Source organism: Trachypithecus francoisi, unplaced genomic scaffold (assembly GCF_009764315.1).
Source record: "Trachypithecus francoisi isolate TF-2019V2 unplaced genomic scaffold, Tfra_2.0 Lachesis_group1, whole genome shotgun sequence".
Classification (NCBI taxonomy): domain Eukaryota; kingdom Metazoa; phylum Chordata; class Mammalia; order Primates; family Cercopithecidae; genus Trachypithecus; species Trachypithecus francoisi.
Genome location: NW_022681454.1, coordinates 107,001,788 through 107,014,431, shown reverse-complemented (window position 1 = coordinate 107,014,431; position 12,644 = coordinate 107,001,788). Strand labels below are relative to the sequence as shown.

Genomic DNA, 12,644 nt, shown 5'->3' with positions numbered 1-12,644 from the left:
CTGTATCTTTATACATTACTGTCTGACCACGAGGACATGTGCACATTTATAATGATGCATAGACCATTGTGAATCTCTCTTGACCTCTCTCCCTCTAGTTCCCACTCTTCTTCCCAAAGATAATTTATGGTCATCTAGCTCTTTTCATATCTATAAATTTATCATCCAACTTATAATTCACTCTAATAACGTCAAATATTCTGTCCAAGCAATTATCCTAATTTTGACATTTTCAGTCTTTACTGCTGAAATCCCAGTTGTAGATTGCCAACTAATTTCCAGTATGAACTCTATGGTGGCATGCAAGGCATTGCTTCTGATGGAAGACTTTGCCACATACATCACATTTATATTGTTTCTCTCCTGAATGGGTTATGTGATGTCTCCTTAAGTGTGAGCTATAATTAAAGGTTTTGCCACACTCATTACATTGGAAAGGTTTTTCTCTCATGTGTACTTCCTGTATTTGTGTGCATAATGAAGAATGGAGGAAATTCTTCCCATACTTATTAGAAATATGGGTTTTGAGCCTACAAGAAATTATTTGGGATGTTGAAGCTGAGGAAGCATCATTGATAGACTGGTCCACTTGATTACCAATTTTCCGTTCGGTCTGAAATATGTGCAGTTCAGGCAGATGCAAATGAAAGCTTAATCCAAGCTGGTCTTTAATAGGCTTGTTTCCAGCATGACTTTGATTATGTCAGTCTGTACTACCAGTTAACTCTTTGGTTTCTGTCATGGGTGCTTCGTGGCCATTTCTTTCAATTTCTTGCCACTGAAACTGAAAGTCATGAATATCTTTCTCGATTTCTGGGAAGCAAAAATCTCCAATGTGATGATTTTCATGTCTTTCCAATGTCCCTGTGTGGAGCTCTTCTGTATTGCCTTGCCCTGTTGATGAGAACTCCATCATAGATTTTAAAGAGCTACCCACAGACTCCAGGTTCCTATAGTTCCCCAACATCACTTCCCTGTATAAAGCCCTCTGCATAGGGTTCAGGCATTTCCACTCCTCCACTGAGAATTCTATAGCCACATCCCTGAAAGTCAAGTGTCCCTGAGGAAGAGCTATCCCTGGCTCCTTTTCTTTGCTCTTGTTGGTGGCTTCCTTACATAACATGAGTCTTTGGAAATCAGTTCCGGATGTCTCAATTTGTACTCAGTTGAGAAAGAGGGGCCAGAATTTCCAGGTCTGTGGGGACCCCACTTACCTGGTATAGCAGCACCAGAGAACTCAAGACCCTTTCTTTTATGAGTCCTTTATTGCTTACTCATTTATGCTTCTTTAGTTACTAAATCTGATGAAGAAGGAAGCCAAGATTTAAGGCACTAGAGGACATATCACTGGCTATTGACAAGGCTGTTAAATAACATCAAGGTTCTTGATGTTCACATTTAGTATTCTTTTCCCTAGCTAGGTGCGGTGGCTCACGCCTGTAATCCCAACACTTCGGGAGGCGAAGGTGGGGGATCATTTGAGTCCAGGAGTTTGAGACCAGCCTGGGCAACATAGCAAGACACCATCTCTATAAAAAAATTTAAAATTAGCCAGGCATGGTAGTGCATATCTGTAGTTCCAGCTACTTGGGAGGCTGAGATGGGAGGATCACTTGAATCCTGATATTCAGGACTGCAGTGAGTTATGATCACACTACTGCACTCCAGCCTAGGCTACAGAGACTCTGTCTAAATAAATAAATAAGAAAAATAAAACAGTATTCTTTCAATTGAGTCAGTTTGTAATCCTGACAAGAGAATTTACTACATTTTATCATGGGCTCTGTGATGTAATGGTGAGCACTCTGGACTCTGAATCCAGAGAATTTACTGCATTCATGCAGTATTTTCTAATCCAAAAAGTTTAGTAAGCAATATTGTCCTGAATATTAACATAATTTTAGGATGCTGAAAGAGTTCATTCAACTGACCAAAACATTAAGCATTAAACTGTAAAGCAAATTTACAAAGAAAAGGTAGATTTTATTTTTAAAAATTATTCCTAAAAATATTCAGTTTGAATCTAAGGAGACTTTGAGAATGTAGTAGTGATGAGGATTCTGATTCTAGCTAACATTCCTTGATGATGGATTTCATCTCATCTTCACAGCATCCCTATGAGGTATGTATGTATTATTAGGCCTGTTTATTGATAGATAAATGGAGGTTTATGAACATTAAGTAACTTGGACAAGGTCATGTAGTTAGAGCCAGAGCTATAACCTAGGTCACCTGGCCTGATTCCAAACCTTGTGTTCTCAATTGAGAGAAATGTGTGGGCCAAATTATTCCGGATTTCTCAGAAAGTCTGCAGTTCACAGCATTGTTTCCTAATATTTTTTAAATGCCAGCAGATCTTTTCAATAGACTCTAATCCTAAATTATAGTGCTGATGTTTTCCAGGAATTAGACAAATCATGAACAAAGTGAGTGTTTCTCTGCAGAGCATTCTGCAAAACACAGGTAAGAGCAGACCCCTCCATGGCAAAGCTTCTCTTTGCCCGAGTAGTTGTAGAGACTGTCTTGTTTGTTATTCCTCGTAGAGAGACCACTTTCCTGCTGAAAGTGGTTCGTTCAGAAAATATGTTTGGGAAGGGGTCAGACATGTGAGGAGAGCAGCTGTGAACACTCATACAGCTCTTTGTTCCCTAACATTTTCTATATTCAGTTCATAATCCACTTGAGCAGTGGTGCCAGCTGGCAGGTCCAGCAGCTCATTTTTCTTCTCATTTTCAGCAGATCATCTAGTTTCTTCCCTATGGGTTCCTACCCCCATTTCATAGCCACTCACCTATTGATAAACACGTTTTGCCTAAAACACGTCTCATCTTCCAGTCCATCAAGGCAAGGATATGAAATTTTCCCAAACTCCAAATTACTATTGTAGTCCTTAATACAACAGATATATTTAAATGGGAACTGTGAACACACACAGAGGATGAAGGGCTGAAGTAATGAGTCCTCGTGCCTGGGTTCTAGGCCATCTGATAGTGGTTTACCCTCTTTGGCCTCTGTTCCCTCATTTACTTTGCAGATTAATTCAGGTTACTAATTCTTATGGGTTTTAAAGGATGCTGAATTCCTAACTCCCAGTCCCTGTGAATGTGACCTTATTTAGAAACATGGGCCAGGCATGATGGCTCACGCCTATAATCCCAGCACTTTGGGAGGCCAAGGCAGGTGGATCACTTGAGGTCAGGAGTTCGAGACCAGCCTGACCAACGTGGTAAAATCCCGTCTCTACTAAAATTACAAAAATTAGCTGGGTGTGGGGGCAGGCACCTGTAATTCCTGCTACTCGGGAGGCTGAGGCAGGAGAATTGCTAGAACCCTGGAACCCCTGCAGTGAGCCGTGATGACACCATTGTGCCCCGGCTTGGGTGACAGAATGAGACTCTGTGAAAAAGAAAGAAGTAAAGAGAGAAAGAGAGAAAAGAAAGAGGAAGGAAGGAAGGAAGGAAGGAAGAAAGAAAGAAAGTAAGGAAAGAAAGAGAAAGAAAGAAGAAAGAAAGAAAGAGAAAGAAAGAAAGAAAGAAAGAAAGAAAGAAAGAAAGAAAGAAAGAAAGGAAGGAAGGAAGGAAGGAAGGAAGGAAGGAAGGAAGGAGAGAGAAAAGAAAGAAAAAGAAAGAACGAAATAAAGAAAGAAAGAAGAGAAAGGAAGGAAGGAAAGAAAGGAAAGAGAAAGAAAGAAAGAAAAAGAAAGAAAGAGGAAAGAAAGAAAGGAAGGAAGGAAGGAAGGAAGGAAGGGGTCTTTACAGATGTTCAAGTTAAAATGAGGTAAGTCATTAGGGTGGGCCCTAATCCACTATGACTTGTGTCCTGATTTTTAAAAGGGGGAGAAATGTGTATACAGACAGATATTAGTAAGGGGAAGACAATGTAAAGACACAGGGAGAAGGCCATCTACAAGCCGAGGAATGCATAAGGCTGGGAGAACCTAGGAGAGAGGCATGGAACGGATTCTCCCTCACAGTCCTCAGAACATTCCAACCTGCCAAATGCCTCCATTTCAGACTTTCAGCCTCCAGAACTGTTGAGACAACACATTTCTGTTGTTTAAACCACACAGTTTCTGGTATTTTGTGATGGCACACTAGCAAATTATTGCACTAGGCAGTTGACTTTGAATTAAGCAAAAGGGAGGATTTCTCAGGTGGGCACAATCTAATCACATGTGCCATTTAAACTCATTTAAAAGAATAGCCAAAGAGCAAGTCAGAGCTATTCCAACCATGAGAAGGAGTTGATGAGGTGGCACAGGGGCTCTGAAATGGAGGGGCCCCATGGCAAGTAACAGAGGGAAGCTTCTATAAGGTAACAGTGATCCAACTGAAGACAAGAAAAGACTAAATTCATCTAACAACTACAAGAAGCGATTCTGCCAACAACCTGAATGAGCCTGGAAGTGGATTCTTTCCCAGAGCCTCCAGATGTAGGAGGCCAGCCTGACATGGATTCCCTGAGCTAGAGGCCCCGGATGAACCCATGCAGATTTCTAACCTACAGAACTATGACATAATAAACAGGTGTAGTTTTAAGCCGCTGTCTGGGGTAATTTGTTATGTAGCCATAGAAAATACACCCTATCTAGCAAGTATTGAGTGCTTTCTTCACCAGTCACTATTCTAAATGTTTTACATTCAAAGAAGAAAAAAAAAATTCCACAGCTAAGTACTGCCATAGGACTATTGTTGCCCCAAAGCAATAAAGATAAAGTTACAGCGGGGTGGTGAGGGGGGTGAGGGGGGTGGGAATTATGTGACATCTGAGGAACAACAGCCCGCAACAGACAGACGATAAACAGAACACCCTACTAAAGGGAAAGCAGAACCAGTAGAACAGACAGAATGGGAATTTAAAATAAACATAATAAATGTCTTTATAAAAATAAGGAAGAATGTCAGGAACATGACGCATGAACAAGCAATTATGAAGAACCACTTAGAAATATTTTTTAAATGTAATTGTTGAAATACAAACATAGTAAATGGCAAAACAAATCATGCCTGATGGTCCAGTAGAAGCCTGGGGCACCATTTTGCAACCCCCTGTGACAGTTAATTTCCAAGTGCGTAGAAATTACTGTCAAAAGTTTTTGAAAGGCCAAAAAGAGCCTAAAAGATATCTTTGGACGAGTATAATCTGAATGTTTAAACAAGATAATCTTTTAAGAATAGAGACTTTTAAAATAGGAATTAAGAAGTACTATATCTAATTTATTCTTCCTCCCCAAATATCCCCCTGTATTACTAAGGCTAAATAAGCCTAGTAGATATGTGAGGAAAACTCAGAGCAAAACTTTTAGCCAGGTCACACATGTGATTTAGCTGCACCTTGATTCCTACGTAGACTTACAATTACCTCTCCTCAGGAGCTTGTAAACTTACCATCACCTCTCCTCGGGAGCTCGTAAAGTCAAGAAGAGCAAATAGAATATCAACTAGGCTGAAAGGCTGACCCAGGTGTGGATATTCCCAGGCACATATTAAGCTTTGGCCAATTTCCAGCCTCTGCTTTCCTCCCGTCCTCACAGCTTGTCCCAGGACTAACCCTGAGGGTCAACAGGAGGGATACAGCATCCCTACAGATGGCCTAGCTCCTCCTTGTCTAATTTTCCCCTATTTGAAGGAGAGTCCAACCAGGGTCCAGAAGAAAGTGCCCTTAGTGCCCTATCTAGTGCCACAGTGAAATGGACACAGACGATGGAGAGCAGACATGCAACCAAGGTCAAAAGCCAGGAGCTTGTTACAAAGCAAGCCAGCTCCGGCAAAGGGGGCTAAGGTACTGTGAACCCAAAATATCTGAGATAGGTCTCAGTAAATTTAGAAAGTTTATTTAACCAAGGTTAAGGACACACCCATGCCACAGCCTCAGGAGGTCCTGATGACATGTACCCAAGGTGGTTGGGATACAGTTTGCTTTTATACATTTTAGGCAGATGTGAGACATCAATCAATATGTGTAAGATGTACATTTGTTCAGTCAGGTAAGGTGGGATAATTTTAAGTGGATAGTGGTGAGGGCCTTCCAGGTCACAGGTAGGTAAGAGACAAAAGGCTGTATGCTTTTGAGTCCTTGATCAGCCTTTCACTGAATACACAATACACAGTGTATTCACTGAATATATTGGCTCAGTGAATCTGCATTTTTACATATACAGGGCAGAGGAAGCAGTCAGATATGCATTTGTCTCAGGTGAGCAGAGGGATGACTTTTGTACCTGTGAAGATAAGCTGTGAAATTCAACAGAACTGTTTTAGGGTAAAGATCTTGAGGCCTACAATGAATTTCCTCGTGGGCAAATTGTGAGGGAGGTAAATCATATTTTTAGCTATCTTATTTAGGAATTAAAATAGGAGACAAGTTTGCCTGATGTAGTTCCCAGTTTGAATTTTCCCTTGGCTTAGTGATTTTGGGGTCCCAAGACTTATTTTCCCTTCACAGTACAAAGTCCAAATGCAGGAGATCAATGAATTAGGAAAGCCACAATTAAAGTAACTGGTGAACCAAGTACGAGCTGGACTGGAGAAGTTCCACTGACAAAGAGTACCTATCTGGGACAACCTTTTCTATAGACTCATGGGGCATTTAGAGCACGAATGAGTGACTTGGAGTTTTGCCTCCAAACTCCAGCTAGTGGTAGAGTGAACCCTACTATCACTGACAAACTTTTCTGATATTGACTCCCAACCTGACTAGAAATGAGGGGTATTTCTCATTCTTAGATTTTTCCATCAGGATATTCTACAAATTTCATTTGGAAGTCTAAGATCATTTGTCACATTCTTTGGACATCAAGCTCTGTCTGTTGCCACCTGAGTGGTTGGGACTTACCTGGCTTGGGCTGTGACTAGACTGCTTCATCCTGCTGCAGTTGAGTGATACATGCAAAGAGTCAGAAATGTGACAAAACTTCCAAGAACAGGAGAGGGCACATCACATTTTGTAAATCATGAAGTCTGTGAGTAAAAAGTCTTTGTTCATCATGTTCTAAATACAGATATTCTTGGAATCTCAAAGGTGGTCATTTAGATCAAATCAAAGTAGAGTTGACCTTCAAACATGGGTTTGAACTGTGCATGTTCACTTGTATGTGGTGCCTCTGCCACCCATGAGACAGCAAGAGCAACCTCTCCTCTTCCTGCTCCTCAGCCTACTCAACACGAACACGATGAGGATGAAGACCTTTGTGATGATCCACTTCCACTTACTGAATAGAAAATGTATTTTCTCTTCCTTATGATTTTCTTAATAACATTTTCTTTTCTCTAACTTACTTTATTATAAGAATACAGTATTTAATACTTACACCATATAAAATATGTATTAATCGGCTATGTATGTTATCAATAAGGTTTCCAGTCAACAGCAGGCTACCAATAGGTTTTTGGGAAGTCAAAACTTAGACTCAGATTTTTGACTGCACAGGGGTTGGCATCCCTAATCCCCACGTTGTACTATTTTTTGCCTAAAGTAGTTATGTAAAACTACCAGCAAAATTTTCTTGGAGTTGGTGGTTGTGGATCCATGATATAAGAAGATATTCATGAAGGATCTGAGCAAATCCAGGTATGAAAGCTCCGTAATAGATTATTCAGAGAAATTAGGGAATATTCTTAGTATTACAAGAGGTTGATGTCCTGAAGGACAACTGCACGTGGACTTTTCCTTTTCGTGTATGTAACTAACTCCCTCACTCAGTGCATATGGACTTTTGTTGACTTTTTGGAAGGAAGGATATATCTCAGCACCCATTTTCCCTTCCTGAGAGCACCTTTATTTCACGTAGGGGAATTATTTCTCCCAGGGATAAGCAGTCTTGGTGGCACTAAATGTGATCAGGACCTTTGCCTTTCCCCAGCAAAGAGTGTGTGATTTCATTTGGCACAATAGGAACTTCTCTCCTGGTACTTTGAATTGCCAGCAAGCTGAATTAAGATAAGGATGACAATTTTTGAGTTTTTCATTCTAAAGAGAAGCCCAGAGTGGATCCTGCTGGCTAGATATCTGGTAGCTATTCTAAGACTTGTCTTGGTTCTTTGGTTGTCTAACCTCCCATTCACTCTGAGAGTCAATACAAAACTCCCGCTGGTTCTTGTTAACTGCAACAAAAAGAATCTCAATTGATATGCCCTCTGCAGAGTAGTATACAATTAAGGCATGGCTGATGTCTGCTCTTGGACTGACTTGGTTTGTGATTCTGAGAAACTAGATTAGCGTCACTGAACCTTAGCATCTTCACCTGTAGAATGAGAAACAAAACCCTCCTTCCAGGTTGTCAATGGAATTAAGTGGGTATTTATGTGAAAGCCTCCTAGCTTACCCGCAAAGAATATCTGTGAATTTCCCTGTCAAAGTGGTTCATTAACAATGAAAAATTAGGCTGGGCGCGGTGGCTTATGTCTGTAATCCCAGCACTTTGGGAGGCCAAGGCAGGTGGATCACGATGTCAGGAGTTCGAGACCAGCCTGGCCAACATGGGGAAACCCCGTCTCTACTAAAAATATAAAAGTTAGCTGGGCATGGTAGCACGTGCCTGTAATCCCAGCTGCTTGGGAGGCTGAGGCAGGAGAATCACTTGAACCAAGGAGTCGGAGGTTGCAGTGAGCCAAGATCGCGCCACTGTACTCCAGCCTGGTGGCAGAGGGAGACTCGGTCTCAAAAAACAAAACAAACTATGAAAAATTGGTCATTTGGCTAACGATGCCAAGATGGAGTATCAGGCAATCATTTAAAATTAGAGATTTTGTAAGAAAGTTATACTTAATAGTCAAAACACATTTCCCCCTTATTACTGTGCTTGGCAGAGGTCAGAATTAGATTTTCAAGGGTATATTAATCCTAACAATACTTTTTGTTGGCAATAAAGGTAACAAAGTTTCCTATATGAATATTTAAGAAAAGGGCTTGGCATGGTGGCTTTGGGAGATGAGGTACGAGGATTGCTTGAGGTCAGGAGTTTGAAACCAGCCTGGACAACAGAGTGAGACCCTGTGTCTATAAAAAATTTTAAAAATTAGCCAAACATGGTGGTGCATACCTGTAGTCCTAGCTCCTTGGGAGGCTGAGGCAGGAGGATTGCATGAGCCCTGGATTTCCAGGCTGCAGTGAGCTATGATCACACCACTACACTCCATCCTGGGTGATAGAGTGAGACCCTGTTGAAAGAAGAAAGGAAGGAAAGAAAGAAGGAAGGAAGGAAGGAAGGGAGGGAGGGAGGGAGGGAGGAAGTAAGGACATCTCTGTTTACAATGCTGCTTTACATAAATGTTACTTTTCCATCTGAAATAAGCAATAGACAATACTAGTTTACCAAAAAAATAATTTTTTTGAGCACTCATATCACACAAAACTGGCCTTTTCCTGGAACAATTAGAATCGTACCTGGAAGGTTGCACTGTCTCTGGCTTACCAATGCTTTGTTTGGGTTAATATGCTGCAGGAGCTTCAAATCGTACATGAATTCTTGCTATTGACCAGGAAAAGTAAGAAAGCAAGTTGACTTCTTTTGATCACTCCCCTAAAAGTGAGAATTTTAAAGTCATGCATTGGTGTAACAGTAAATTTTTAAAACAAAGAACAGTAAAAAGTATCCTATAAAGGGACCCAGCTCTGTGCTAGATAGAGCAGTGGGTCATGGAGCCTGGTTGTGCCCTGCCCCACCTCTACTCCCGCTCCATCAAGCAGGAGGAGAAGAGCATGATACAGAACTGGCCTTCTTTACCTGTGATCCACCTGGACTGAGTGAGCACATTTATTTATGAAAATGTTGGCGGTAGGGCAGTTCCAGCCAGGCGCGGTGGCTAACACATGTAATCCCAGCACTTTGGGAGGCCAAGGCAGGCGAATCATGAGGTCAAAAGAGCAAGACCTTCCTGGCCAACATGGTGAAACCCCGTCTCCACTAAAAATACAAAAATATTAGCTGAGTGTGGTGCCACGTGCCTGTAGTCTTGGCTACTTGGGAGGCTGAAGGAGGAGGAATTGCTTGAACCCAGGAGGCAAAGGTTGCAGTGAACCAAGATCACAGCACTGCACTGCAGCCTGGCAACAGAGCGAGACTCCGAAAGAAAGAGAGTAAGAGAGAAAGAGAGAAAGAAGGAAAGAAAGAGAGAGAGAGAGAGAGAAAGAAAGAAAGAGAGAGAGAAAGAGAGAGAAAGAAAGAAAGAAAGAAAGAAAAAGAAAGGAAGGAAGGAAGGAAGGAAGGAAGGAAGGAAGGAAGGAAGAAGGGAGGGAGGGAGGGAAGGAGGGAGGAAGGAAGGAAGGAAAGAAGGAAATGTGTGCAAACTGAACAGTCCATAGGTCCTGGCCAAAGGGGAAAATGGAAGAGCCCAACTACTGCTTTAAGGCAACATTTTTCAAAGTGTCATGTGAGATTTATTATGCAACCAAATCATCTTGAAACTGTATTTTTTTTAAAAAAGTGTATATGTGCAATTCACCTTGATTCAAGGAATCAGAATCTCTGCTACTAAGACCTTAAGAGACTCTTCTGCTGAACTCAAGTTTAAGAAACACTGACCTGGGGACCTCAGAAATCTAATTCCTTGCCTTCTCCAATCTACCTTCTAGTCAAGAGAAAACTAGAAGAAATAACGCATTTAGTAAATACTTATCAATTCAGTGTTATGGGAGCTAAAATGCGACAGAAAATTCTGAATGGAAAGGGATGCTCAAGAGACTCTTATTAATTGCAAAAATATGTTTTCCCCCAATAATACAAGTCTCACTTAGTAGTCATCATCTGGCCATTGGAAGCCACCACAGAACATTTTCCCCCATAAACAGCATTGAATAGCACAGTGATTTTTGAAATTTGAATTATCTATGAGCATTTTAAACATAAAAAGATATGGAGTCCTTCCTGAAAAGTCAGATCGGCAATAATTGGTTGTCACTGAGTAGTAGACACTCCCTTTAGATGGGTATTTGGAGTTCATTTTACAATATCCCCAACATTCTCTCTTCTCCCCAGTACGATGAAAGTGTCACTTGACATTTATCAATAAGCTTATGCTGGTTTTGGGTTTTGTTGCTGTTTGATTAAGAAGAAAGTAAGAGAGCAACACTAGAAAGATGGCGGAGCAAGAGCAAAGAAAAACTCCTTTGGTTCCAGAAAATCTCCTGGAAAAGAGGAAGGCTTATCAAGCCCTCAAAGCCACCCAGGCAAAGCAGGCAGTCTGGCAAAGAAGGAGCAGAGGAAAAGAAAAAGACTCTGATTTAAACGACTGGAATGATTCCTACATGATTCCCGGTGGCAGAAACGTGACGAGGTTTGTCTCAGACGACTAAAAGTGAAACTTCATGCCTTGGAATTGCCAGATGAACATTTCTTGGCCTTTGTTGGACACATAGAAAGGATCAATAGCATGAGTTTACTGGTGCAGAGAACCATTGCAAGACTTCACCTAAAGAAAATTTTTAGCGGTGTCTTTGTAAAAATCACCCCTTAGAACCTAAAAATGCTGCATATAGTGGAACGTTACGTGACCTGGGGATTTCCAAATTTGGAGTGTGTCCGGGAGCTCATTCTGAAACATGGAAAATCTGAGGTCAAGAATAAGACCATCCCTCTGACACACAACACAGTGATTGAGGAGCACCTGGGGAAGTTTGGCGTCATTTGCTTGGAAGACCTCATTGATGAAATTGCCTTCCCAGGGAAGCATTTCCAGATCTCATGGTTCTTGCCCCCTTTCCACCTCTCAATGGCCCATCATGCTACCCAAAATAGAGCGGGCTTCCTCAAGGAGATGGGCACACCTGGCTATCGGGGTGAACGCATCAATCAGCTCATCCGCCAGCTGAACTAGACCCAGGTGCCAAACTGCAGTACATTTTTATCAATGAAGGGGAAGCATGTGTTTTTGTGTTTTGGGGGGAAATTTTTATTGAGTATCTTCAGAGATTATTTCCTGCTTTAAATTCAAAAACTGGAAAGGAAGAGTCAAAGGAAAGACAGTAGCTGGCCAGCTGTGGTGGCACACATCTGTAATCCCAGCACTTTGAAAGGCTGAGGCAGGTGGATCACCAGAGGTTAGGAGTTCTAGACTAGCCTGACCAACATGGAGAAACCCTGCCTCTACTAAAAATACAAAAATTAGCCAGGTGTGGTGGAGCATGCCTGTAATCCTAGCTACTCGAGATGCTGAGGCAGGAAAATCGCTTGAACCCAGGAGGCAGAGGTTGCAGTGAGCCGAGATTGTGCCACTGCACTCCAGCCCAGGTACCAAGAGCGAAACTCTGTCAGAAAAAAAGAAAAAAAGAAGACAGTAGCTTATGTTCATGGCAAGCACCTCTCTTCACAGTCCAGTTCCAAGGAAAAATTCCAGCGTTTTCTACCTTGGCTGCCGCCTCATCTGAAATCAGCGCATTCCAAGGAAGAAGCCATCCTGCTTTGTTGCATCTTCTATCCCAGGGTTTAATGTTGGTAAATGAGTAACTCTAGCATTTGTGCAAGGCTCCCTAAGACTCCTGCAGCAGTCAACCAAGCCCAGGGACATAACTGAATCTGGAGATTCCTAGGGCCTTGTTTTGAAAAAGACTTGAAATACACATAGGGAGAAAAGCACAAAAATAAATGTTCACTTGTCTCTGGAAGAAGAAGAAGAAGATGATGATGAAGAAGAAGAAGAAGAAGTAGG

The 12,644-nt window shown here is 41.6% G+C and overlaps 2 pseudogenes; one reads left to right on the top strand and one right to left on the bottom strand.

Moving 5' to 3' along the window:
- Window positions 1–337: 337 nt before the first annotated feature.
- On the bottom strand, window positions 338–1,137 carry LOC117086410 (annotated as a pseudogene).
- A 9,936-nt stretch (window positions 1,138–11,073) lies between these two features.
- On the top strand, window positions 11,074–11,838 carry LOC117086409 (annotated as a pseudogene).
- The last annotated feature ends 806 nt before the right edge of the window (window positions 11,839–12,644 follow it).